Below are 26,952 nucleotides of genomic sequence, written 5' to 3'. Positions count from 1 at the left end.
AACATTCCACGAGCAGCATTGACCATCTGAGGGGCTCCTAGCTCTGGTGCCACAAAGTCTTTCCAAATCACTTACAGGAAAAAGCAGGAGCCACAGCTGCGTGCTGTGTGGCTCAGGCCACAAAGCCACGTTACTGTCAGGGATCAGAACAATCGAAAGTTCCAGCACATTTAGGTTTTAATTATTTAATTTCACAAACCTTATGGATAAACAAAGGAACGTCTCATCTTCTTGGCAGCAAGGGTGGGTTTTATGGCTGAGCCAAATGGGCTTCTGAGTCGAAGGAGAATCCGCCGGAAGTGGGGAACGCACACTAGTCTCTGGAAACCGAACGTCGGGAAATGAATGAGCCCTGAAGAGCAGATGGGCTACGTGTGAAGAGCAGTTCCTCTCTGTTGTTTTACTAAATGCTGGAATCAGCTTTAAATCAGTTTTAAAAAGCCGCTGTGCCTTTCCATTTTAAAGCGGCTCCTAAAGGAAAGGCCGCCTCCGTTGTGTGGGATGTGCTGAGGAACTTCTGGCTAACAATAGACGGTGCATTACTTGACCCTCAGAGTGACTTGGGTGCAAAGTGACTAAAAATGTTAATTCAAATTGGCTTAAATGGGGAAAAAACTGTTATCTCACATGAAAAGAAGCCAGTAGTCCAGATTCCAGAAGTCCTCATTAAACTATTGACTTTCCTCTTGCCTTTCCCAGTTAGTCCTAATTAAACTATCTTAATTTTTCTTAAGGGAAAACAAAAGAAAAGCTACTCTGTCTTTTGTCTGGAAGGAGGCGATTACCTGAATCTCTGCCCTGGGGCTTCACCATGCGGCCAAGGGGTCTTTCTGACCTGCACTTGAGTGACGGGCCCTTGGCCCCAGGCAGACCTCCCTGGGCTGTAGCCCTCACTGTCGGTGATGGCAACCACCAGAGAAAGAGAAGGAATTCTTGTTCCCGGTTGATACGGCTTGGATCTCTGTCCCCACCCAAATCTCCTGTCACATTGTCGTCCCCAGTGCTGAGGTGGGCCTGGTGGGAGGTGACTGGATCACGTGGGAGGATTTCCCTCTCTGCACTGCTCTCCTACGGTGAGATCTGGTTGTTTAAAGTGTGTGGCACCCCGCCACTCCCCACTGCTCCGGCCGTGTAAGGCATGCTTGCTTCCCCTTTGCCTTGTAACATGATTGAAAGTTTCCTGAGGCCTCCCAGAAGCCTCCTGTGCAGCCTGCAGAACCACGAGCCAATTAAACCTCTTTATCAACTACCCAGTCTCAGGTGTTTCTTTATAGAAATGTGAGAATGGATTAATACACCAGCGTTAACATTTGAGGAGCAAGAGGCCATTCCCAGACTCTTAGCAGACTTATCTTCTGCCTCATCAGTTAGAAACAGGCTAAATTGAGGGGATGTGATCACAAGATCCATGTGGTCCCTCAGAAGTTACCTCTGCAGCTGAGGGTGAAGTGAGGACCCAAATAAAATCATGGCTCTATTAGCAAGGAAGAAGGTTCCCTGCTGCATGGACTTTTCAAGGTCACGTGCAGAGCTAAGGGATTCTGAGGATCATGTGTTTGTTGCAGTTTACAGTACTGAAGTTGGCATGTGGTGTGTGGGTGGGTGGCGTATAAGTTTGTGGTGTGTAGGCACGTGGTTTTAGGCAGGTGGTTTTACGCATGTGGAGAGTGGACACATGGTGTGTAGGCACATGGTGGGTAGGCACGTGGAGGGTAAGCATGTGGAACATGGGCAGGTGGAGGGTGGGTATGTGGTGGGTAGGCATGTGGTGGGTAGGCACGTGGAAGGAGGGTATGTGGTGGGTAGGCATGCAGAGGGTGGGTATGTGGTGGGTAAGCATGTGGAGGGTGGGTATGTGGAGGGTAGGCACGTGGAAAGTAGGCACATGGGGGGTGAGCATGTGGCACAGAGGCATGTGGAGGGTGGGTATGTGGTGGCTAGGCATGTGGTGGGTAGGCACGTGGAAGGAGGGTATGTCGTGGGTAGGCTTGCAGAGGGTGCGTATGTGGTGGGTAAGCATGTGGAGGGTGGGTACGTGGTGGTGGGAAGACATGTGGAGGGTGGGTATGTGGTGGGTATGCACGTGGTGGGTAGGCATGTGGAGGGAGGGTATGTGGTAGGTAGGCTCCTGAAGGGTGCACATGTGATGGGTAGGCACATGGAGGGTGGGTATGTAGTAGGTAGGTATGTGGAAGATGAGTATGTGGCGGGAAGGCGCATGGTGGGTAGGCACGTGGAGGGGAGGCGCATGGTGGGCAGGCACGTGGAGGGCAGGTGCGTGGTGGGCAGGCGCGTGGAGGGCAGGCGCATGGTGGGCAGGCACGTGGAGGGCAGGCGCGTGGAGGGCAGGCGCGTGGTGGGCAGGTGCGTGGAGGGCAGGCGCGTGGAGGGCAGGCGCGTGGTGGGTAGCTGCATGGAGGGGAGGTGCGTGGTGGGTAGGTGCGTGGTGGGCAGGCACGTGGAGGATGAGTATGTGAGGGTAGGCATGTGGAGGGTAGACACATGCATAGGCACGTGGTGAGTAGGTATGTGGTATCAGACGTGGAGGGTAGACGTGGCATATAGGCAGGTGGCATGTGCTGTGCTGGAGAAGACATGCCCCTGTTCTAACCCCTTAGTCATTTGAGCCCAACTGGACAGAAACCAAGGGCCAACCACAGAGAAAGCCACCTGCTAGGGAAAGTTACTGTAATCATTTATCATCCTGGGAAATTGATCAGGGGACACTTTATCCATATGTTAAGACAACTTAGAACAGATTAATTGGAGGGGAAAGAAAAGCAGGCGGAGACTCAGCAGCTCAGTGGACATTTCTGGAGAATAATGCTGGAGACCATGTGTCTGCTGAGCCAGGAGACGTCATGATCTCGCTCAGGGAGCAGGCAGAGGTCCCAGGTGGAGAGGCCTGGGTATGGCCAGGATTCCCCCACTCCCTGCCCAGCCTAGAGGTGATGATGGTTTCAGGTGAGCCACCCAAAATCACTGATATTATCCCATACCTTCTTTGACTTACAAAAGTGGCAGTGTTACGTGGTTCAACCTAACATTTAATGAAGAAATGGAGAGAGAGGAGCAGCTCCAATGGAAATGAATGCTAAATATTTCAAAATGCTTTGTGTTACCAGGAATCTGGCCAGGAGGAATACTGCTCCCAAAATAGGGCTTCCTACCCTCATCTCCTGCCCTCCCTGCTCCTTTTTCTACCTCCGTTCAACCCTGCCAACCTCTCTCGTGTCTCATTGGATCATGGTGAAGGGCCGGGTCCTGGAGCCAGCAGTGGGGATGGCGGCCTCTGGATTCCTCGCCTCCTTGGCTATCGGGGAGGCAGATGTCCACAGCGGGCCTGCTCTGTGTGTCTTTCTGGGCTGTTCCTGGAGGGAGGAGCGACCAGCATATGCCAACCCCTCCAGCCCTTACAGAAGCTTGACCATGGCTAAATCCCCTGTATTGGACTCTTCCTGCTCACAAGAACTGGTGAGGTTTCTGATACTGATCAGGTGTGTCTGATCCTGACTGATAAGCGAGAATAGAAGGGTAAACGAATTTTCCATCTTCTTTCCCTAAGACAAGCTTCACCAGTCATAGATTTCTGAAGTGCCACAATAACACAAGCAGAGTGAAAAGCTACCTTAAAAGTCTCCTGGGAACACATCTAAAACTAGAACCACCATGAGGAGTCTCACAGGCTAACGTTTTCATCTAGATGAGAATGTAACTGCCATTAACTTCAGTGAAATCACAAAAAGAAGAAAATGTCTACATTCTCTACAGAACAGATGTGGAAGAATGCTGAAGGATGCACAAATGTACCTGGTGCATTTTTGTATGTATAAAATGCTGGTACAAATATGCATTTTGTAATTCAAACGTATACCAAAAGGTCACCTCATGATTTCACAGAGACTCGTTGAAATCACCTTAATTAAGCAGCTGAAATAAAATGTGACAGTTTCCTATAACCCAGGTATTCACCATTTCAGGAGTGTTTATCGAATGTACTTATAGACACAATATTGCTTCAGAAGTGAGAAGCCCGCCTTTCCGTAGGGCTTTGCTAACATATAAGTGGCAGGAATTACATTGAATATTTACATGAGTTTTCTCATCTAATCATGTCAACAGCCCCACGGTGAGGAAAGTGGCACACAGAGAGGTTCAGTGACTTGCCCAAGGACACACAGTTTGCAAGGGGAATAGCTGGGACTGGCTTGCCCAGTCCTTCCAAGGGTGCTGGGCGCCATCTTTTCTAATCTGCCTGCCTGTTGTGAGGTCCCCAGGCCTGCAGATTTGGACTCTTTTACATTTCCACCTCCTGAATTTATCTCTGGCTGGTGTTCTCTCAGGTTGGGAATCTCACAGTCCAAAATGCTTTTTGGACCATTACTCCTTTATTTTACTTGAATTTTAGAAATTAGCAGGGTAAAACAGATTTATTTTCTTAACCATCGCCAGCGTTGCGGTCCCAACACACCGTGACACAGCTCAGAGCCACGCTGGGTCTTCAGGTGAACTCAGAGCTCCTTTCCCATCCATCAAGGTCCCAGTGAAACTGAACCGTGTCGCTGTCTGCCATGGTGACTTTAGAATCGGGGCCAGCAGCTGCCAAGTGTCCTGGTCGTGTTAGGGGAGCATCTTCCTGGAAGACTGGAGTCCAGGGCCATGGCCTGAGGGTGACAGGAGCAAATGGCCTAAATTTTCCTTTACACATTCTGAAATAGACATGTACATGGAACAGAAGTAGCAGACTCTATGCATTTTTGTTTTTTGAGACAGAGTTTTACTCTTGCTGCCCAGGCTGGAGTGCAATGGCATGATCTCGGCTCACTGCAACCGCCACCTCCCAGGTTCAAGTTATTCTCCTGCTTCAGCCTCCTGAGTAGCTGGAATTATAGGCATGCACCACCACACCTGGCTAATTTTGTATTTTTAATAGAGACGGGGTTTCTCCATGTTGGACAGGCTGGTCTTGAACTCCCGATCTCAGGTGATCTGCCCGCCTCAGCCTCCCAAAGTGCTGGGATTACAGGCATGAGCCCTGTGCCTGGCTGACTCTACATATTTTTACAGCTTAGATCACGTTCAGAAGAAATGTGGTAGGGCTGCCAAACGGTAGGGATTTTGAACCATTATCTGCTTCCTGCATTTGACTGGCTGAAGGCCAGGCTTTGACCCAGTCTCATGGACACTGCGTGCTAGGCCCTTCCACCCTCTGTGGTCACCCACCCCCATTAGGAAAAACCTTGGCTCACTCTTTCTGAGCTCACTTACCTTTCGTCTGCAGGGTACCTGGGATCTTTGCAGAGCAGGGCATTTTCCTTGAGTGAATAATGAAGAAATGCCCCTGACAGTAGGCCACAGTGAACCGGGCCACACCTGTGTCTCCCATGAGGCCTGGAGCATCTCCAGGTGAATCGCGTCTCCCTGGAGCATGGCAGCCTCCGGGAACACAGGAGCTCTTCGGTCATTTCCCCCTCGTTTGCTTAGGTGGGTTTATTGTTTTCCACCACTACTTCCTTAACTTAGAATCGGACTTATTTGGCAATGGTTTGAGAATATCCTCCCACCGTCTCTCCTGCTTGGTGATGAATTCACGTTCCACCCTCCTCTAGCTGAGGCCAGCACTCCCTCCAGGCCCCTCACAGCACCCCATCTCTGCCCACTGGTGATGCTGGCCGTAGTGTTCGGCCACGATTCTTCTGCTTTCCTCTAGTGTCCAGACAGCGAGCTCCAGCGTACTCCAGAGGTGTCTGCTGGAGTGAATTGAATGATTTCATTCAAGCCTCTAAACCACCCAGCAAGTAGGTGGATCCCTGGCTAAGGTGGAGAAGCTGACTCAGCAATGTTCAGTGCCCGCATGTAAGCGTCATGGCATCGGGGATGGAGCCGGGATGTACACCTGCAGCCTCCCAAATCTCAGGTGCCGGGCAGCTTTCTTATTGTTCTTTGGCTCATTTGACCACATTGCACCTGTCTTTTGAGACTGGGCCAGGTGCTTTTAGGAGAACCTGTTCCAACACCATTCTCACTGATTTGAAGGAGTTTCCAGCACACCCTGAGGATGTGGATGGCAATGGGCAAATGGGCAGCCTGTTTTCAAGGCCATCATTGGAGCTGTCAAAATGTCAGCCTCCTGTTCATGGGAGAGGGGTCATCCTCAGGCCTTGGACCAGGCTTCTCTCCTTCTGTGGTCCCCACAGCATTGGGAGGGTGCCTGGTTACCATGACAACCTCTTCCCACATGGCAGTCCCAAGCCACAGTCCCACAGGGGTGCATTCCAGTGACCAAGCCCACAGCAGCCTGTCTGCTCTCCATAAATAAGGGAGGCTGGGAAGTGTAGGACTTGAGATTTTGTGTCAGAGGGCAAGATGGGCACCAGGAGCAGCAGCACAAATGGGCAGCACGTGTGGATGATGCGGAATTGCCAGCGAGCGATGACAGATGCCCTCTCTGCTACAAGTCCTTCTTCCTCTCCCCTTTTGTCTTCATCTAAACAAACATGAGGATTTTGGGGACTCTTCTTGCAATCGGTGTTCAGATGGTCTCTGCAGCACTGTCCCTGAACACTGGGCAGGACAGAGCAGGGAACATCTTGGCTTCCCAGGTGCCGACGTGCAGGAAGCAGATGCTGCAGCTCCAGGGCTCCAGGCTGCTGCGGGGAAGGTGGGAGGACCCAGGAAGAGCTCACAGAAAACCTCCCTGCTGGTTGTAGGCGGTGGTTCCAGAGAGGGGTGTGCTGGAAAATCAGAATGCGCCATGGGATGGAGATTAGCTTCTGTACATCGGGTCCGTTTTCAGCAGCCCCACATTTCTGTGAGTTCAAGCCGCCGGCACAGAATACAGAAGACTGTGTGGCTTAAAGAGCAGAAATTCATTTCTCACGGTTTCAGACCCCAAGAAGTCCAAGATCAAGGTGCCAGCAAGGTAGGTTTTATGCTGAGGGCTCTTCTCTTGTTATCAAACTGAACTGGGGTCGTGGCCAAACACGGACGTTGGGATTGCAGAGAGTTCTCTCCCTGAGTGAGGTATTCACTGCAGGGCGCCCAGCAGGAGAATCAGGCAGTTCATGCCTCAGGCCCGGCCTCCCTCAGGCTCATAGGTAAGGGTTTTGAAAGGAGGGGAACCTACAGGTGATGGCTAAAGTAATAAATCAAGACATAGGGGCTGTATTTTGGTTTGACCCAAAGAGGCAGGACATCTCCAAGAGTCAGAGGTAGATTAAAAACGTTTCTGATTTACGATTGGTTGAAGCGTAAAGGGATCAGCAGAAAAGAATGTGGAGTCCGGCCCATGGGCCCAGGCTGCTCAGGAAGAAGTTTAGAACAAAAAATGGAGGTGAAGTTTCCACATTCCCCCGAGTCTGAGGCCTAAGCACCAGCAGATCCACTTGGTGGGAGGCGGGCCTTCTGGAACAAGCAGATCCACTTGGTGGGGGGCGGGGCTTCTGGAACAAGCAGATCCACTTGGTGGGAGGCGGGGCTTCTGGAACAAGCAGATCCACTTGGTGGGAGGCAGGGCTTCTGGAACACAGCTCGGAGACATCTGCTCAGATGCCATCTTAGTTTCTCTAGGGATCCAGACACCTCCTGACTTCCCTGGTCACTGTTTTAAACTCTTGTTACCTTCTTCCTTATCAAGTTGCTCATTTACTTCTTGGGGCTAGCTGGAGGCCTGGAATTTCCCTTGAAGGAACTCCAGATTTTCCTTTATTTCAGTATTGGGGCCTGGCAGGTCCCAAAGAGGGGTCCCTGCTGCATCTCATTCTGGTTTGCTGTTTGCTCACATGACCTGTGCATGAACTTGGTGGGGGTGGAGGGGAGAGAGAGAGAGGCAAGGTCTCCGGTGTTTCTCCTTATGAGGGCACTAATCCCACCATGAAGGCCCCACCCTCATGACCTCATCTAACCCTCATTACCTCTCAAGTCCCTGTCTCCAGTACCATCACATTATGGGCTAGACTTCAACATGTGAATTTTGGTGGGACACAAACGTTCCATCCACAGCAGTCACGATGCTGATACGAATGCATTTTCTACATCCTCTGGGTCTAGACTGCCTGAGTTCAAGCCTGCCTCTGCCCCTTACAGACAGTGGGGTCTTAGACAAATCCCATGATCTCTCTAGACCTCAGTTTTCCTGTCTGTAAAATGGGTATGGTAAAAAATCCCCACCTTGGAATAAATAGTGCCAAATGAGGATTTGTTAACTGTAATATCTACTTCCACAGTCTTTCACAGGTTATAAAGTTCCCTAAGACCTTACGAGCCAAGCTGATACTGTCCCCTCTCCTTTCCTTAGGGAAACAAGAAGTCTGGCCCTGATAACCCTGCCCAGGCCAGAAGTCAGGGAGTGGCATTTTGGAGCGGTCGTGTGACCACGGAAAGCCTTGTCTGGAACAAGCATACCCAGAGAACTTGCACAGGCTCTACCCGGCATATTGGCAGTGACCCACATCCATGCTGTGTGCCTGTGTGCACTCCCACACACTGTACACAGCACACCCCCGCGTAACCATCTGGGGGCCTTGTACCACTCATCAGGATTCTGCCCCTCATCCCGATGGGCAGGGTTAAGGTTTTTGTGTGGTCTAGGCCCTCCCCACTCTTCTCCCCTTCCTGGTTCTGTGCTGTCTTTGACTTGTGATGTCCACGTGTGTGTCTGGCACTGGTTTGCGGTCCTGAGGCTGTGGGTCTCAGATGCAAACAGCTTGGGCATCTCCTGTGTGCAATGCTCAAAGTGGAATTCCCAAGAACTGAACTCCTATTACTTCTAATTTTATTTTTCTATAACTCTGTGCCTCATGGGAGCTGCAGGGAATATGGTTCTCTGGGTGACCTGCTGCAAATCAGCAGGACAGAGACTGGCTGGGAGACCTGGTTCCTGCGAGTGTCCCCTGCCCCTGCTCTGGGCCTGCACACAGGCTAAGTATTAAGAATCTTGTGGTTTCAGGAAGGAAAACTAACCCCAGTTACTTTCCTGGGGTTGCTGCAACAGATTACCACAAATTTAGTGGCTTAAAACAACACATTTGAGGTGAAACCCCATCTCTACTAAAAAAAAATACAAAAATTAGCTGGGCATGGTGGTGCACCCCTGTAGTCCCAGCTACTCAGGAGGCTGAGGCAGGAGAATTGTTTGAACCCAGAAGGTGGAGGTTGCGGTGAGCCAAGATCATGCCATTGCACTCCAGTCTGGGTAACAAGAGTGAAACTCCATCTCAAAAAAAAAAAAAAACAAAAAACAAAAACAAAAACAAAGAAAAACATTTATTTTTGTACAATTCTGGAGATCAGAAGTCCAAAATCAGCCTCAGTGGGCTGAAGGTGCTAGCAGGGCTGGTCCTTCTGAAGGCTCTGGGGAGAAGCTGTGTCCTGACCTGTCCCTGGCCTTGTGGCTCCTGTGTGTCTGGGCTCCCCACCTGTCCCAGCCCCTGTGGCTCTTGCACACCCGGGCTCCCCACCTGTCCCTGTCCCTGTGGCTCCTACATGCCCAGGCTCCCCACCTGTCCCAGCCCCTGTGGCTCTTGTACACCCGGGCTCCCCACCTGTCCCTGTCCCTGTGGCTCCTACACGCCCAGGCTCCTAGCCCCTTCCTCGGTCTTTGCCACATCAGTGTGGTCCTTGCCCCCTGCATCCTCTGTGGTCAGGCTGCTGCCTCTGTCTCTGCCTCTCATAAGGACCCTTGTGGTGACCTTGGGCCCACCTGGCTCACGTCCCCATATCAGAATCCTGAACCTAACGGTATCTGCAAAGACCTCTTTGTCATGTAAGGCAGTGTACTCACAGGTTCTGGAGATTAGGACGTGGACATCTTGGGGGGGCCACTGTTGTGTCTGCCACCAACTGGCAGGCTATGTCTCTTCCCATGTTCAATGTGTGCAGATGCTGCCCATGTGCCAGCACTGGGCAGGGCTCCCTGTGGGGCCTTCTATTTCATCCTTACAGCAACCCCACGAGGTGGGGGCACTCCAGGCTTGAGGTTGGGGATCGCTGATCAAGGAGCTAAGGTTTAGGCAGGTCAGCTCCCTGAGGCCACATGGGTTCCAAGGGGTAAAGCCAGGACTCAGAGGCGCAGCGTGGTCTGTTTAACTGTCAGCTCCTAACTGTGCTCCAGCCCCTCCTCCCAGCCACCCCACAACATATTCTGCCGGAAGTTTGCTGTGCCAGGCTGCTGCCCTTCTCCTCCCTCTGGGGTCCCATGTCACCTGTGCCCCATGCCTACACCTCAGATGTGCGTTAGTCATCTGTGCTGTGTGACAAATGGCCTCAGACACAGCAGCTCACAGCAGCACCTCCTCACCATCCCACAGCTCTGTAGGAAGAAGTCAGTGGCTTCACTGGGCTTCTCTGATCTCACAGAAGTCCGTGGCTTCAGTGGGCTTCTCTGATCTCACAGAAGTCCGTGGCTTCAGTGGGCTTCTCTGATCTCACAAGGTGGGAGTCAAGGTGTCGGCTGGGCTGGGCTCTTCTTGGGTGCTAGGGAAGAATCTCCTCCCAGGCACACTTAGGTGCTGGCCAGGACTCAGTTCTTGGTGACTCGGGTTCCCGTGTTAAGTTAGCCAGGGGCTGCTCTCAGACTGGGGACCCCTGTGTTTCTCACCATGGGTCCCCTCTGTCTTCAAAACCGACAATGACACATTAACACAGTAAGGTGTGGAATCTGGCTGACTTCACTTCTTCCACCAGTTGGAGGAAATTCTCTGCTATTCAAGGGTTCATGTGGCTAGGTCAGGTGCAAGGGGATAATCTCTCATTTGCCATATAAACTAACAGGGTCACAGGAGCTCCATTTCATATCTCCCGCCAGGGGAAACTCACGGGTTGGTGGTTGCATTGGAATTCTGCCCACTTGGGCAGTCTGTGTCCTCTAATTCATCTCATTTCAGTTCCTAGTGCTGGGCTCTGTCCCTCTATGCAGTGTGACACCTGGCTTTGGAGGCCGGAGGGAAATGGCCATGGAGACAGAAGAGCATGTCTCCTGTGCTGGACAGGGGAGGAGTGCCGAGAGCAGTGAGAGCCAGAGAGGCTGTGGAGTTCAGAGCTGGCTTGAAAGGATGATCTTAAAACTTCTGTGAATTCTCCTAGAAGATTTCTGTGGAATCTGTGTCTCATCATTCTTTCCATAGTATATCTAAGTCTGCATTTTACCAGTTCCTCAAAATATTCTGTTGGTCCTCTGTAGGGAAAATTTTCTAGCCGTGTGACCAACGAACGGCTCTGTGGTTCAGTTTCCCCACTGGTAAAATATGGATGATCACTGTGTCTACCTCATAAGGTTGTTTAAGGGTTAAATAGAGCAAATGCAGGCTCGTGCTTAGAACACAGAAGCACATGTCTACAGAACGCGGTGCCGGCAGTGACACCCAGGCCCTCCCCACTCTTCTCCCCTCCCTGGTTCTGGTGCTTTGACCTTGGTGTCCACTTGTGTGTCTGGCACTGGTTTGCGGTCCTGAGGTGGGTCTGAGGTGCTAACACAGGTGTCAGTGATAGGGTCACTGAAACTATGTTGCTCAAAACAGGGTATCAGTGTTGCTTCAACACTGAGAGTTTTCTATGACCATGATTAGTGATGGCTCAACTTGCCTTGGAAAGTTTCTGGACTAACAATTTTTTGGCTGTGTTAGAATGTGGAGAAATGATAAACCTGGGTGTTTACTGAAATCATAATTGTCATGTGTGGGTGACTGTGTGTTTATTTAGGTGCGTATATGTGTGCATATATGTGTATAGCTGTGCCTGTGTATATGTGTATGCATGTATATATTTGTGTGTTCATGTGTAAGATTGTATATGTGCATATGTGCGTGTACATGTTAATGTGTATGTGCGTGCATCTATAGGCTTGTGTGTATGTGTGTACATTTGCATAGATATGTGTATGTGATGTATGTGTGTCTGTGTGTGTAAACCTGGTCCCTTATGTAAGTTCTTCTGTCCCACTCCTCCTCAGGGTTGGATCGTCTTGCTAAGGGCCTTGGTGAGTCTTACACATTTTTATGAAAATGTGTCCACTCAATCTTGCTCATTTGACTAGATTACTTAATTTTTGACCATACAGAGAGAATGTCTACCCACCAGGTTCTGAGCTGAGCTGAGAACCCTGAAGCATCAGTCGTTCGCCCTGAGTGAGAGGAAGGGCATTTGTGCCAGGCGTTTGGAGGGCGCACGGAACCTCCATTCTTTGGGGTATGTTGGGCTGAGTCTCTGAGGTTTGGAATGTGCCTCACTTTGCAGACATCTGCGAATCTGCGCTTGCTGAATTGTGCTTGGTGCTGATTGCCTGTGGGGTTGGTGAGGAAAACGCCGTGAGATCCCCAGGCCTGCGTTTGCTCTAAAGGATTTTCTGCCATGATAATCAGTGCTGCTTATGTGACATTCTCAGGGCAAACTGCTTTCTAGCTCTGTGATTTGGGAAAACGTTTTGCTTTTTTTAAGGAGCTGGATTATTCTACGTTTGACAGTTAATTTTCTTTTTTCTTTTTTAAGTTTTTCTGAGACGGTCCTACTCTGCTGCCCAGCAGGAGCGCATCGTTGCAATCTCAGCTCACTGCAACCTCCACCTCTGCATGGTTAATCTTCTCACTGTTTTCGTTTTTGCTTTTTCCATTAGGAGCTCAGAGTAAAAATTTATGTTTCAGGTTTAGAAACTGGGTGAGACCTGAGAGTTGGGCCTTCAGCCTTACCCTTAGACTGGATTTTCTATGCTGATGTGGATCTTCCATGATCTTGCACTTTAATCTTTTATTAACATTTCCCATGTGTGTGCTAGTCCGGTCCACAAGCCTTCATGGGAACAGGTCACCAGCAAAGGATGAACATTTAAAAACTCTGTGAGTTTTGCTTATAGGCCGGTGGAGGGCAGGGAAGGCACAGAGGCGGGGCTGTGGGCCCATAGCTGGAGAAATGGGGGTCATAGTGCGGGCTCAGGAGCTGGGTACCCGCACCCGGGCACCCAGTGCACACAGAGGCTGGGGGTTCCCAGCTGGCGAGATGGTGGATTATAGTGCGGGTTCAGGAGCTGGGTACCCGCACCTAGTGCACACAGAGGCTGGGGGTCCCCAGCTGGAGAGATGGTGGATTATAGTGCGGATTCAGGAGCTAGGTACCCACACCCAGGCACTCAGTGCCCACAGAGGCTGAAATTAACAGTGACTGGTCAGGTCTGGGAAGGAGCTCGTGCTGGCACTTTGGGTCCTGCCTTTTCACAGCTCCACACACGCACTGGCTGAGTCACCCGGGCACCTCGCCTCACCTCTTTGAGCTTCAGTCTTCTTCTCTACAAAATGAAACGAGTAATAGAGTTAGCTCCATGGAGGATTGTGTGTTTTAAATGAGACCAGTTTTTAGGTGTGGGCCTGGCACCACTATTATTTCTAGTAGTAGTAAAATCAGAAGGCCTGGAAATTGTGTGCAAATGGAGAGTGGGGAATACTGGAGCAGAGCTTGACTTTTGAGCTTACGGTGAGTATTCCTTACTCACCAGGTGTGGGAGGCAGAATTCTAATACGGCCTTCGAGATTTCCCACTCTAATCCCCAAGACTTCGAAGACTGGATTCACTGATGCAGGTGTAATTAGGGTTACTGCTGTGGTCTGAATGAGTCCCCCAAAATTCATATGTCGAAACTTAATCATGCAAGTGAGAGCATTGAGAGGTGGGGGCCATGAATGAGATTAGCATCCTTATGAAAGAGGCTGAAGGGAGCACCATAGGCTCGTTCCCCCTTTGTCTTCTGCCATGTGAGTCCATGGCGTCCATTCCCCCTGGAGCACACAGCAGCAGGTGTCATCTCAGAAGCAGACACGAGGCCCTCCTCGGACACTGAACCTGCTGGCACCTTGACCTTGGACTTCCCAACCTCCAGAACTGTGAGAAACGAGTTTCTCTTCTTTGTGAATCCGCAGTCTCAGGCACTGTGTTGCACAAGTGGACGGAGTCAGTTCCTAATCCTTTCACTTTAAAATAGCAGGTTACCCAGCAGGGCTGAGCTTCACCACACACCCATCATAGCAGAGGATATTCCTGAGCTGGTGGCGGAAGTGGAAGTTGGAGGGAGCCACGGGTGACAGAGCGTTTGTCACCAGCGAGCTGCTCCGTTCCTGACGGTGATGTGGAGGGGGTTGTGGGTCAGGACCTGAAAGCAGCCTTCAGGAGCTGAGAATAGTCCTTGGCTGATAGATGGGAGGAAACAGGGACTTCAGTCCTGGAACCACAAGGAACTGAATTTTGCCACAACCTGGATGAGGCTGGAAACTGATCTTCCCTGGAGCCTCCATCCCGGTACAGCGGGGCTGATGCCGGTTCCAGCTTGTGTCAGCAAAGGCAGAGATCCCAGCCAAGCCCACCGGGACTTCCGAGCTGCAGAGCTGCGTGGTGGCGAATGGGTGCTATTTAAAGCTGCTAAATGTGTGGCATTACACAGCTAGCTACAGATGGCTAATACATTGGGTCACTACTACACGGTACTGTCCACCTTCCAGGCACCACCAAAAGGGTTGCTGGGCATGGGGGATGCACCACACAGTGGCTCCCTGTCAGCCTCTGGAGGCCTGTTGGTGGCTGCCCCCCCGCCTGTGGGCACGGGACAGAGCGCACGTCCCTTGCTTCTCCAGCGATGCGGTGACTGGCAGCTCTTGGACCAGGGGCTCCAGGTCGCAGATGTCACCCAGTGGGAAAGACATGCCTGTGCTTGAAAGAGCATCTGGTGGCCTGTGGGACCCACTGGGAGAAGGACGGCTCCTCAAGCACCTTCTGACTCATCGGCCACTTCTCCCTGGAGGACAAGATGTGACCCAGAAGGCGACACAAAGGCAGCCAGCTCCAGGGACAGAAGGTCCTTGTGATCGTTCTTTAATTCAGCTTTCACTTTGATTGGTGAAATGTCTGAGGCTTAAACCCAAGACTGCAAACCTAATAGGAATTCTGTTCGCTTCATGAGTCAAGATAATTGTGCTTTGAAAAATGTTTTCAACATAACATTAATTTCGACCTTTACGTAAAGACTGACATAAGCGTGTTTTTAAAATGGATATTCATGCATGACGCAGTTTCCATGATCAGCTTATCAGATTTCCCGAGCTGCTGCAGCGTGGCAGTTTAGGTGTTTAAAATAAGCAATCACTTATTTTTATGCTCTTGTAGGGACAAGTTATGGTGATTGAATGGGATTTCCTTTTTCTTTTTTTTTCTCTACAGGAGCCTCAAGAGCAAAGGCCGCCGGAGAGGCAGTTCCCTGATGTGGGTTCCTCTGCCCAGGACTCAACCTGGTTGAGGTTGACTGAAAACAGAGCAAGAGAGGTCCTTGCCCACCTCGGGTCCTCTCTATGCCCTCTTCCTGATGGGATCCATGAAAGGGACTGGCTGCACACTTCTATTTCCTAGGATTTAAGATCCTTTGTGTGAAATATTTAAAAAACCAGGTTGTGGTTTATCCATTAATTCTGGCTGGATCCCACTGGATTCCTGTTACCTCGTGGGACATTTTTCCTCCCCTGGCAAGCAGGTTGTGGGGCCAGTCTCTTCACCCAAGTCATGGTGACAAAGGAGCCGTAGCCAGATGCTGCCACAAGGATTAACCAAAGAGAGTTTCATAAAATTGAGGTAGAATTCATACAACATAACACTATTTTAACAATTTTGAAGTGTAGGAAACAGTGGCTTTTAGTACATCCAAAATGCTGTGTGACCATCGCCATGTAACTTCAGAACGTTTTCATCATCCAGGAAAGAATCTCTGCCCAATTAGCAGTGACATCCCAGTCCCGCCTCCCCTGCCACCTGCCACCTGCCACCAGGGATCCGCTTTCTGTCTCTGTGGCTTTGCCTGGTCCGGGCGTTTCATAGACTACATCAAACAGGCAGTGCCATTGTGTCTGGCTTCTTTCACCGAGCACAGTGTTCCCAGGTCCGTTGCGTGTCAGCATCAGGGATCACAGTTTCCTTCCCTTTCAGGTTCTGCTGCACGGATGGACCACATTTGGCTCAGCCATGTGTCCACTGGTGGCTGCTTTCTGGGCATGATGGCTAACAGTGATGTGAGCATTTGGGTACGTTTGTCTTTGACTCCCTGCAGAATTCTGGTGTGGACTGATTCTTGGGTCTCACTTGACCCGGCCTCCTCTGGTGAGTGCTTGCCAAGACTGTAATTCACTGATTGGCTATCCTGGGATTTGTTTTCCTCAGATGAGACTGTTTTTTGTTAAATATAATGGATAACCTAAAGGTGTCTTGAAGGGGCATGATACTGCAATATGCACCTTCCACCTCCTGGAGTCTTCCTGGGTTTTTTCTTGGTGAAGCTCCCTTCCATGTGCAGGTGGGGTCTCCCTCTCTCTCTCTACCATGTTTTTCAAAGGATCCTCTGATGCTATGTCTGGATTTTCCTGCTACTCTCTCTATTTCCCGAAGACCCAGTCTTGTTCTCAGACGTATCAAAGCTTTGAGACTGGTATTTGAGGGATGAGATCAACTCCATTAATGCCTCAGGAATGAAAGATGCCAGGCCGGTCTCCTGAGAATACTCTGTTTTAGTAATCACGGCTTTATGCCATGTTATGCTGTATCAATCTGATCTTTTGCCTGGATGGCATTTGCTTTCAGTAAGATTGGTCTAGGGCTGAGGTGATTGCGAGCTGCATTGCTGGAAGAATGGGGACTGGAGGAAGATGGTGGTCCCTCGCCCCACTGCAGCTGTGGGTGCATCATCTCTTGGCCACTGCCCCCAGGTCAGTGTAAGCTCTCTCTCTGAGAAGGGCAATGAGGACTATGAAGAGACAGGAGCTATGGCTCTGCAACTTCAGCTAGAAACTCTGAATGATGCTGAGGACGCGCATTGCTCTTGTGAAGAGCAGAGTTGGTCCGGATTACAGCTGGGACCTCCCGTTTGCTTACAGGGTGGACGCCCAATCACTCACAGCCCTGCTGTTCAGGGCTCCTTGCTTTGTTCCCTGTGCCATGCCCTGCATGATGCCAGGACCATGGTGCCCGTGGGTTACCAATCTGCAAACATGAGAGACAGAGCTCAACAAAACCTCCTCTCCACGTCCGTGGAACACACAGGGCTGCCAAGTGTAACCCAGAGAACCACAGTGTGTGTCTCAAGGTCTCTGCAGGCAAGTGGCAGCTGGGTGGGTTTTTAGGTACCACTGGCTGCCCTCTTTACATGGTTATTTTTCTCTGGCCCTTTCTCTTTAAAATGTTGATCAACATGAATTGTTGAGTTTAGATGCATAAAATGTATATATAATGGAATCTGTCAGCTTTTCAGAAGGCAGCGTAGAGTCTCTGACTCTCCAATGGTGTTCCCCCTTCTCTGTGCGGTGTCTGCAGTTCCACAGAGCCATGGGGCTTGACTGTTGCTTCTTTTAGCAGCTCAAGGCCTTTGCCCCAACTTCCTGCTTACAGGGTGACTCAGCAGAGTCTCATGCTTTTAGCCTTCAACACGCTTCCTTGCTCACTTGTGGGTTCCTTCAACTGAGCTTCAGGAGATCCTAGAGTCAAGACAGTGCCATGATCAGTGAGTAGCCAAGTTACTCTCTCTCTCCGTCTCTCTCTCTCTCCCACTCTCCCTCTCTCTCTCTCCCTCTCTCCCTCTCTCCTTCTTTCTCTCTCCCACTCTCCCTCTCTCTCTCTCTCTCCCACTCTCCCTCTCTCTCTCTCCCACTCTCCCTCTCTCTCTCTCCCACTCTCCCTCTCTCTCTCTCCGTCTCTCCCTCTCTCTCCTTCTCTCTCTCTCCCACTCTCCCTCTCTCTCTCTTTCCCCCTCTCTCCCCCCCAGATACACACACACACACACACACACACCTGCACACACAAACACGTTCACATGTCTGTGTGTGTGTATACACAGACTGAGTATCCCTCATCTGAAGTGCTTGGGACCAGGAGTCCTTGGGATCTCCAGTGTTTTCGGATTTGGGAATATGTGCACAATGCAATGAGCTATCTTGGGGAATGAGACTCACTTATGTCTAAACACAAAACTCACAATGTTCAGATACATCTTAAAATGTAGCCTGAAGGTAATTTTCTATAATATTTTAAATAATTTTGTGAATGAAACAAACTTTTGACTGCAACCTATCACATGAGGTCAGGTGTGGAATTTTCAGTGCCATGTTGATATTTAGGAAATTTTGGATTTCCAAGCATTTTAGATTTTAAATAGGCCCAGGCAAGGACTTCATGACTAAAATACCAAAAGCATTGGCAACAAAAACGTAATAGACAACTGGGATCTAATTAAACTCCAGAGCTTCTGCACAGCAAAAGAAACAATCATTAGAATGAACTGGCAACCAACAGGATGGGAAAAAATTTTGCAATCTACCCATCTGACAAAGGGCTGATATCCAGAATCTACAGAGAACTAAAGCATATTTACAAGAAAAAAACAAACCCATTCAAAAGTGGGTGAAGGATATGAACAGACACTTTTCAAAAGAAGACATTTATGAGGCCAACAAACATGAAAAAATGCTCATCATCACTGGTCATCAGAGAAATGCAAATCAAAACCACGTTGAGATACAATCTCATGACAGTTAGAATGGCAATCATTAAAAAATCTGGAGACAACAGATGCTGGAGACGATGTGGAGAAAAAGGAACACTTTTACACTGTTGGTGGGAGTGTAAATTAGTTCAGCCATTGTGGAAGACAGTGTGGCGATTCCTCAAGGACCTAGAAATAGAAATTCCATTGAACCCAGCAATCCCATTACTAGGTATATATGCAAAGGATTATAAATTGTTCTATTATAAGGACACATGCACACACATGTTCATAGCGGCACTGTTTACAATAGCAAAGACCTGGAACCAACCCAAATGCCTATCAATTATAGACTGAACAGGGGAAATGTGGCACATATACACCATGGAATACTATGCAGCCATAAAAAACTATGAGTTTGTGTCCTTTGTAGAGATGTGGATGGATCTAGAAACCATCATTCTTAGCAAACTGACACAAGAACAGAAAACCAAACACCACATGTTCTCACTCATAGGTGGGTGATGAACAATGAGAACACTTGGGCACAGGGAAGGGAACAACACTCACTGGCCTAGGTTGGGGGGTGGAGGGGAGGGGAGGGAGCAACAGCAGAGGGCGGGGAGCATGGGGCGGGATAACACAGGGAGGATACCTGATGTAGGCAACGGGGTGGCGGTGGGTGGGGGGGCAGTGATGGAGACAGCAAACCACCATGGCACGCATGTACCTCTGCACAATCCTGCAGGATGCAGGATGTCACATGACCCCAGAGTGCAAACTACAAAATAAAAAAAAGGAAGTGCTCCACCTGTTTATATAAGTGTGAAAACAAATTGCATTTGCTTTCAACCCCCTCTGAAGATATTAGAAAGGAGGAGAGAGAAGAGGAAAGCAGAGAGGGTCGCCCTTCAGAGGCCCGCCTGTAGCCTGGGCTCCGTGCAGCTCTGCCTGCTAATGGGATCCACCTCCACCTCAGGTCAGGAAAGTGCTGGCTCACACGTTCTTCAAGATTTTAGAGATAGAAGCATCCCAATGCATGTCCTGGAAAGCCTTTAAAATTCAAAGAAACCAAGCAAAGCTCTGGCTAATTAAATGTTTCCTGCTTACCGTCGTCAGCATTATTAATGAGACAGGTTAAATGTATTACTCATGGTGCGGAAGCTCCCCTTTCTGAGAGGATTTCTCCATGTGGCTTCCTGTTCATAGGGCTTTTACGTGGGGGTGGTGACATGGCAGAAAGCATCCCCAGGGCGAGAAGGGGACGGCAAGGTCCACATTGCTGTTCAGACCCCCTGGTCACCTGCCTTTGGGACAGCCACATCCCTGAGCCTTACCTTTCAAATGAGGGCGGGCCAGTTTCTAACGCTCCCATTTTGACATCTCAGACCCAGGGCCTGGGGCTAGAGCGCAGGTCCTCTCTCTGAAGTCACCATAGCGCTTCGGGGGCATCAGTCTTGCTATGCGTGTTTTGCACAGCCTTGGTTTCCAGTTATTATGGCTACAAAACAAGCCACCCCAAACTTAGTACAACAGCAGCCATTTTGCTGTGCTCATGCATTCTGTAGGTGAGGAATTTGGAAGGAGCCCAGGGTGTGGTGTGTCAGTTGGAAAGATTCAAGTCAGTGGTAGGTTCACTCATTTTCATGTCTGTGGCACACAAGGCCCCTGGGTGGCTGGGCTTCCTGGCAGCATGGCGTCCTAAGCCGCCTTCCATGAGGGCTTGCTCAGGGCTCCCAGCACAAGGGTTTCAGCCAAAAGGGTGGGTTCCATAGCCCCACATTGAATCATCTGTACCTGGCGAGGTCCTGACCCCCTTTCCACCAGGACCCTTCTCTGGTCCTCAGGGTCCTTTACTGTTTTTGCCCTTGGTTACGGTCTGCTGTGTATCTGTCCTGGAGTGCTGTGGTAAGGAGTGTGGTCTCGGGCTCAGACTGAAATACGCTGCTGTGTAGCGTAGGAACCTCGGCTGCTACCCTAGGTTCATGTGAAGCACTTCAGAGCCAAGCCTGGTTCTAGGTGAGTCCTCCATAAAGGGCCTTGATTTTTATTTCCCAGGCTGCACCGCAGGTTCCTTCAGGGCAGCTCTGTCCTCGTCATCTCTGCCCGGCATTTCCTGCAGGACTTGGCAAGTACCGAGCTCCCTGTGCTTGAGACATTCTGCCCTGGGTCTGTCTCCTGATCTGTAAGTCTTGCAAATTCACCCTCTCACAGCAGCTGTCCCTGCCTGTCCCCACAGGAGCTGTGGTGGCCCCCACAGTTTCCTTTTGTTCATGGCACTAGCTCTAATGAAAATGTCTCATTCCCTTTTGTTTCTGTTAGACCAGGATGTGAGCCCCACTGGAGCCAGGTCTCGGCCTGTCTCATTCCCTGCCTCACAGAGCCTGGGTCAAAAAATGAACGGGGAGGAGGAAGGGAGGGGAAAAAGATCGACTTCAGGAAGATTTCAGAAGCACATTGCTGAGAATAGCAGGGTCATGTACCAGGGTGGGATTTACTTCCTTTTTACAGACTTAAAAATTCTCAAAGACATTATTCAGCTTTACTGAGTTTAGGTGAAATCTATTTTGAGTCAAAATAAAATGATATCTCAGTGACAACTTAAATTTGAGTAAAAACGTTTTCTGCATGGCAGGGGGCTCTAAACAGAAAGAAGCACAGAACACACTTCACCTTCCAGCCACCCCAATTCCTGGGCTCTGCCCCGAGTCCCACCTCCTCCCTGATGGGACTCATGGCTCTCAATGGAGCCACCTGGAGCCCAGTCACTTTGTGGGTTATTCCTGGGTCACCTCCGCCTCCGTCCCTAAGTTACAGGGCTGGGATGGTCCACACCAAGTCCCCATTCTTGCTGCTCCACTGGTGTGATTTTCTTGGGACCAAAACGGGGAGGGACAGAACCTTGTCTGTTTCAAGAAAGCATGGTTTTGGACGTTCACTGGCTTTCCCCTCTGCCTCCATGATTTGAGGGCAACCATCTCGGCAGTTTACAGGGGTTCTGAAACAATTCCCGGGACCCAGAACTTCTGGATTTATTAAGCAGAGGCATCTTATGTTTAGTTTGGTGATGGCAGGCTCCGCTTGATGTGGTCATTCTTGGCTCTCTTGTTTCGTGTCCACTCGGAGTCTGATTCTGGGCAAGAACTCAAATGCTCACAGGAACCCCATGGCTCAGGGCATCCTCTGAACCCAAGGGCCTGCAAAAGGGGAACAGCAACATGGGATCCTGGGTGGGGACAGCGTGAGAGGGGCAGGGTTCAGGGTGATGGTGGGTGTTAGTTCAGCACGGTGCACACTGCACTGCATGGGGACACTGTGTGCTCCCCAGCTGAGTGCAGTGGTGCCACAGAGTGTGAAGTCACAGGTCTCAGCCCTTAGTGGGGGGTGGAGGTGCTGGGGTTTGAGAAGCCCAGGAGCAGGCAGCTCGGGGCCAGCAGATTCACCCCTCTGCACCTGGGAGCTTTTGGCCGTCTGCTGGGTGGGGGAGTGGTGGGGGAGGCTTTGACCGTCTGCCTGTGGGTTCCCGCGTTTCCCTGTCATTCTCTCATGGCCCCGCCCTCCCTGACTGTGCCCTCAGTGGTCAGCGTGGCTTCATTCCCTCTGCAGTTGAACATCAGTCATGATTGTAGGATTTTAATGATCTCACTGAGCACCTCAATTTTTACTTGGGCACCGTGGGGTTTACATGATGAAATACGACTTGTGCACGCACTCACTGCCTGAATTAGGGGATCCTGGGCTTGGCTGCTGGTTGGAGTCACCTGGGAGCTTCAGGAAACTCCAAGACAGGCCCACCCTCCCCCCCAGAGGTGGGGCTGAACGGACCTGGGGTGTGGCCTGGGCACTGGGGCTCAGGAGCTGGCAGAGGCTTAGAGGAGCCAGCAGGGCACCTGCGGGGTTCCCGGGAGGTCCTGCAGAAGCTGATGCCTGGGCTCTGGAGACAGGAGTGGACAGCAGCATGCAGCGCAAGCCCCCGTCACAGACCTGGCTGCTCAGGACAGCACGGCCTTTTGGAAGAGTATGTGGGCAAGAAACTGGAATATGTATCTCAAAAGATGCCAACATGGTGTTTGTTTAAACGTAACTATGCATAGATTAGGCTGTTTGGACGTGTTTAATTATGGCATGTGATGGCATCACTTTACCAGTCATTTTTATCAAATGTCCTCAAGCCTAGTTTGAGGCTTTAAGGTCAGGTCAGGACTGTCTTATTTGTCAGCACCCGGGAGACTTGGGAAGGGCTGTCACTGCAGGACCAGCGCCAGCTGCCCCATCATGCGGCTCACAGGATGTCAAGTGATGTCGCAGAGGTAGCAGAGCCCACGCTGCAGTCACGTCACCTGAGCACGCACAGAGGAGGAAACCATAGCCTTAAGTAACACTTGGAACCAACGTGTCCACCCAGAGGGACCAAGAAGTCTGGGCATCACCAGAATCTGAACACTGGAACCCTTTCAGAAACGAGCGGTCCATTGAAGACCCAGTGCTGAAGTCCACCATTTTGCACCTTACCGTAAATAACCACGTTTAAAGCCATCCCATCACAACCCACCCTGCCACTGCATCTGCATACGAACCCCCCTCCCCAATGCATTAAAGTCTCACCTGACCCAATGCACGGTTTTGGATTTGAGCCCTGCCTCCTGTCTCCTTTCTGGTTGGCCTTGCAGTAAAGCCTTTTCTTTTCTCAAAAGCCAGTGCTATAATATTGGCTTCCATGTGTAATAAGCCCATTGCATGACTCAGAGGATGTGTGAGCACAGCGGGATGGTGTGGGGCCAGGCAGGGGGTCCCAGACCCACTCAGAGGACCTGTGAGCACACAGCGGGATGGTATGGAGTCAGAGGGGGATCGCAGATCCACTCAGAGGACGTGTGAGCACACAGCGGGATGATGTGGGGCCAGGCAGGGGGTCCCAGACCCACTCAGAGGACGTGTGAGCACACAGCGGGATGGTATGGAGTCACAGGGGGATCGCAGATCCACTCAGAGGACGTGTGAGCACACAGCGGGATGGTGTGGGGCCAGGCAGGGGGTCCCAGACCCACTCAGAGGACGTGTGAGCACACAGCGGGATGGTATGGGGTCAGAGGGGGGGTCCCAGATCCACTCAGAGGACGTGTGAGCACACAGCGGGATGGTGTGGGGCCAGAGGGGGATCGCAGACCCACTCAGAAGATGTGTGAGCACACAGTGGGATGGTGTGGGGTCAGAGGGGGGGTCCCAGATCCACTCAGAGGACGTGTGAACACACAGCGGATGGTGTGGAGCCAGAGGGGGATTGCAGATCCACTCAGAGGACATGTGAGCACACAGCGGGATGGTGTGGGGCCAGGCAGGGGGTCCCAGACCCACTCAGAGGACGTGTGAGCACACAGCAGGATGGTATGGGGCCAGAGGGGGGGTCCCAGATCCACTCAGAGGACGTGTGAGCACACAGCGGGATGGTGTGGGGCCAGAGGGGGATCGCAGATCCACTCAGAGGATGTGTGAGCACACAGCGGGATGGTGTGGGGTCAGAGGGGGGGTTCCAGATCCACTCAGAGGACGTGTGAGCACACAGCGGGATGGTGTGGGGCCAGAGGGGGATCGCAGATCCACTCAGAGGATGTGTGAGCACACAGCGGGATGGTGTGGGGCCAGGCAGGGGGTCCCAGACCCACTCAGAGGACGTGTGAGCACACAGCGGGATGGTATGGGGCCAGAGGGGGGGTCCCAGATCCACTCAGAGGACGTGTGAGCACACAGCGGATGGTGTGGAGACAGAGGGGGATCGCAGATCCACTCAGAGGACGTGTGAGCACACAGCGGGATGGTGTGGGGCCAGGCAGGGGGTCCCAGACCCACTCAGAGGATGTGTGAGCACACAGCGGGATGGTGTGGGGTCAGAGGGGGGGTCCCAGATCCACTCAGAGGACGTGTGAGCACACAGCGGATGGTGTGGAGCCAGAGGCGGATCGCAGATCCACTCAGAGGACGTGTGAGCACACAGCGGATGGTGTGGAGCCAGAGCGGGATCGCAGATCCACTCAGAGGACGTGTGAGCACACAGCGGGATGGTGTGGGGCCAGGCAGGGGGTCCCATACCCACTCAGAGGACGTGTGAGCACACAGCGGGATGGTATGGGGTCAGAGGGGGGGTCCCAGATCCACTCAGAGGACGTGTGAGCACACAGCGGAGGGTGTGGAGCCAGAGGGGGATCGCAGATCCACTCAGAGGACGTGTGAGCACACAGTGGGATGGTGTGGGGCCAGGCAGCGGGTCCCAGACCCACTCAGAGGACGTGTGAGCACACAGCGGGATGATATGGGGCCAGAGGGGGATCCCAGACCCACTCAGAGGATGTGTGAGCACACAGCCGGATGGTGTAGGGTCAGACGGGGAGTCCCAGATCCACTCAGAGGACGTGTGAGCACACAGCGGGATGGTGTGGGGCCAGGCAGGGGGTCCCAGACCCACTCAGAGGACGTGTGAGGACACAGCGGGATGGTGTGGGGTCAGAGGGGGATCGCAGACCCACTCAGAGGATGTGTGAGCACACAGCAGGATGGTGTGGGGTCAGAGGGGGGGGTCCCAGATCCACTCAGAGGACGTGTGAGCACACAGCGGGTGGTGTGGAGTCAAATGGGGATCGCAGATCCACTCAGAGGACGTGTGAGCACACAGCGGGATGGTGTGGGGTCAGAGAGGGGGACCCAGATCCAGGGACTGGCACGTTCCTTTAATGCAGGGTCACTGCGGGCAGTTGAGGGTGGGGCACGGGAAAGCTTTGAAAAACACCAGGTCAGTGTAGCATCAGGGACCTGCCATGCCTCAGCTGTCAGGGATGGTCTGACATGACCCCACCCTGGCCCTGGGTCAAGATCACTGTCCTTGCAACATCCTGTGCCCTGCTCCGTTTTGGCACTTTTTTTGTGTGCTGAGGAGTGAGCCCAAATGTCCATTATTATTTTCATGCTTTTGCCACCCCTAGCAGATGCTCCAGGCTGCCCACATTCTACCTCTGCCTCCAGGCCTCTGTTGTGGATGCAGCTCAGTTCCTGTGGATTCTCCACTGCCCCTTGCAATGCCCACAGTGTCACGTCCACCTGCTGGAGAAGGGGACCGAGGGGACGAGGCCCAGTGGGGTGATGAGTCCATGCTCTTGTTTTTCAGGAGGCGTGGCTGGAGCGCTGGCAATGTGGCCTCCCTGCTGCTTCATGTCACTGTGTCCCTCCCCCCGAGGTTGCACAAGTGGTCAGAACAGGCTGGTGACCACATGGCACTCAGCATGAGGCCACACAGGTTCTGATGACCTTCAGTCAGTCTCAATCCATTTCTCCTTGGCCACCTCCCTGGGCAGAGGGAATGGAAGCATTGAAATCATAGACACTTTTAGCCACTTTAAGTTGGGGGGAACTTGCTTTTCCTTGGGGGGACTGGGTAACTTCCCACCCTGGGCAGAGTGTGGGTGATGACTGCACTGAAGAACATGACATTCCTGGGAAATAAACCAAGCGCTGGGGAAGCCTCTGTGGGGTCTGTGGGGCTCAGGGGCTGAGGAGAAGTGGCCATCCTTGAAACTGGAAAGGTGTCCGGTGAGCACAAGAGCTTCTCAGGGGGTCTGGGCTTTTCATCCTGACAGCAGAGGCGGGTGGAGCAGGGAAGGTGCCCGCCCACTTTGCTGGGTTCCTCTGGTGCAGAACATAGGCTTTCTTCAGATAGGAGCCTCTGCTGAGCAGGGCCAGCGGCAAGGCTGTCAGCGGGGAGCACGGGATGGCTGAGGTGCAGGTAGGGCTTGGGGAAACGGAACTTTGGCCTGCAGGGACGTTGCATTTCCTTGCTTTTCGTAAATGACCCTCATCCGGCTTTACACTTGGCCGCCCTGGACTGTGGGAAATCCTGCTTCTGGTTTGTAAGGGAAGTTTTGATTCCCAGCCGCTTCCTCCCCACCCCACCAGGGTTATTTCAAGGACTCAGGCAAGGTTGAGGCACAGAGGAGCCCTCTGGCCACAGGTGCTCCCCACTGGGTTGGGCCACCTGGTGTCCCTTTGTGCTATGCTTTGGGAGACCAATAATTGCGTGGAATCGCCTCCCAGGACAAGTGACCCAGGAGCCTCCTTTGGGGCCAGAAGAGTCCAAGGCCTGTCAGCTTTGAGGTCTGCAGCCGCCCAGCTCCTTCGGGCCCAGTGGACGGTCCATTTAGTCTGAAGGGAGCCCTCACGTTCTGCACCTGCCTCAACTCTCTGCTCTTCCCTGTTCTCTTGGCTTGGGATTTTGGGCAACATGAGCCAAGAGTGTCTATGGTGACGTTGGCTCTCTGCCCCACCGTGTGGTCCCTGGAGGCACCAGGAGCACCACCTGCCTGAGTGGAGGAAGGTGAGGAGATGAGGGCCCAGGGGAGAGCATCACCAGGCATCAGCTGGGAGCACATGGCGGCCCGAAGTAGGACTCAGTGTATCCTGCTCACTGAGAAGCGTTT

At 51.8% G+C, this 26,952-nt stretch overlaps 1 long non-coding RNA gene across 1 annotated transcript; it reads left to right on the top strand.

The window, feature by feature from the left end:
* Positions 1-6,706: 6,706 nt before the first annotated feature.
* On the top strand, positions 6,707-19,600 carry LOC108591666 (uncharacterized). The gene is made up of 2 exons (XR_001911474.5): positions 6,707-6,922; positions 15,193-19,600. It is a non-coding gene; the product is annotated as an uncharacterized LOC108591666 (long non-coding RNA).
* Positions 19,601-26,952: the final 7,352 nt, after the last annotated feature.

The sequence above is a fragment of the Callithrix jacchus genome, chromosome 5 (assembly GCF_049354715.1).
Source record: "Callithrix jacchus isolate 240 chromosome 5, calJac240_pri, whole genome shotgun sequence".
Lineage (NCBI taxonomy): Eukaryota > Metazoa > Chordata > Mammalia > Primates > Cebidae > Callithrix > Callithrix jacchus.
The sequence above is the reverse complement of the archived record's forward strand: the minus strand, read 5'-3'. Positions and strand labels throughout refer to the sequence as shown.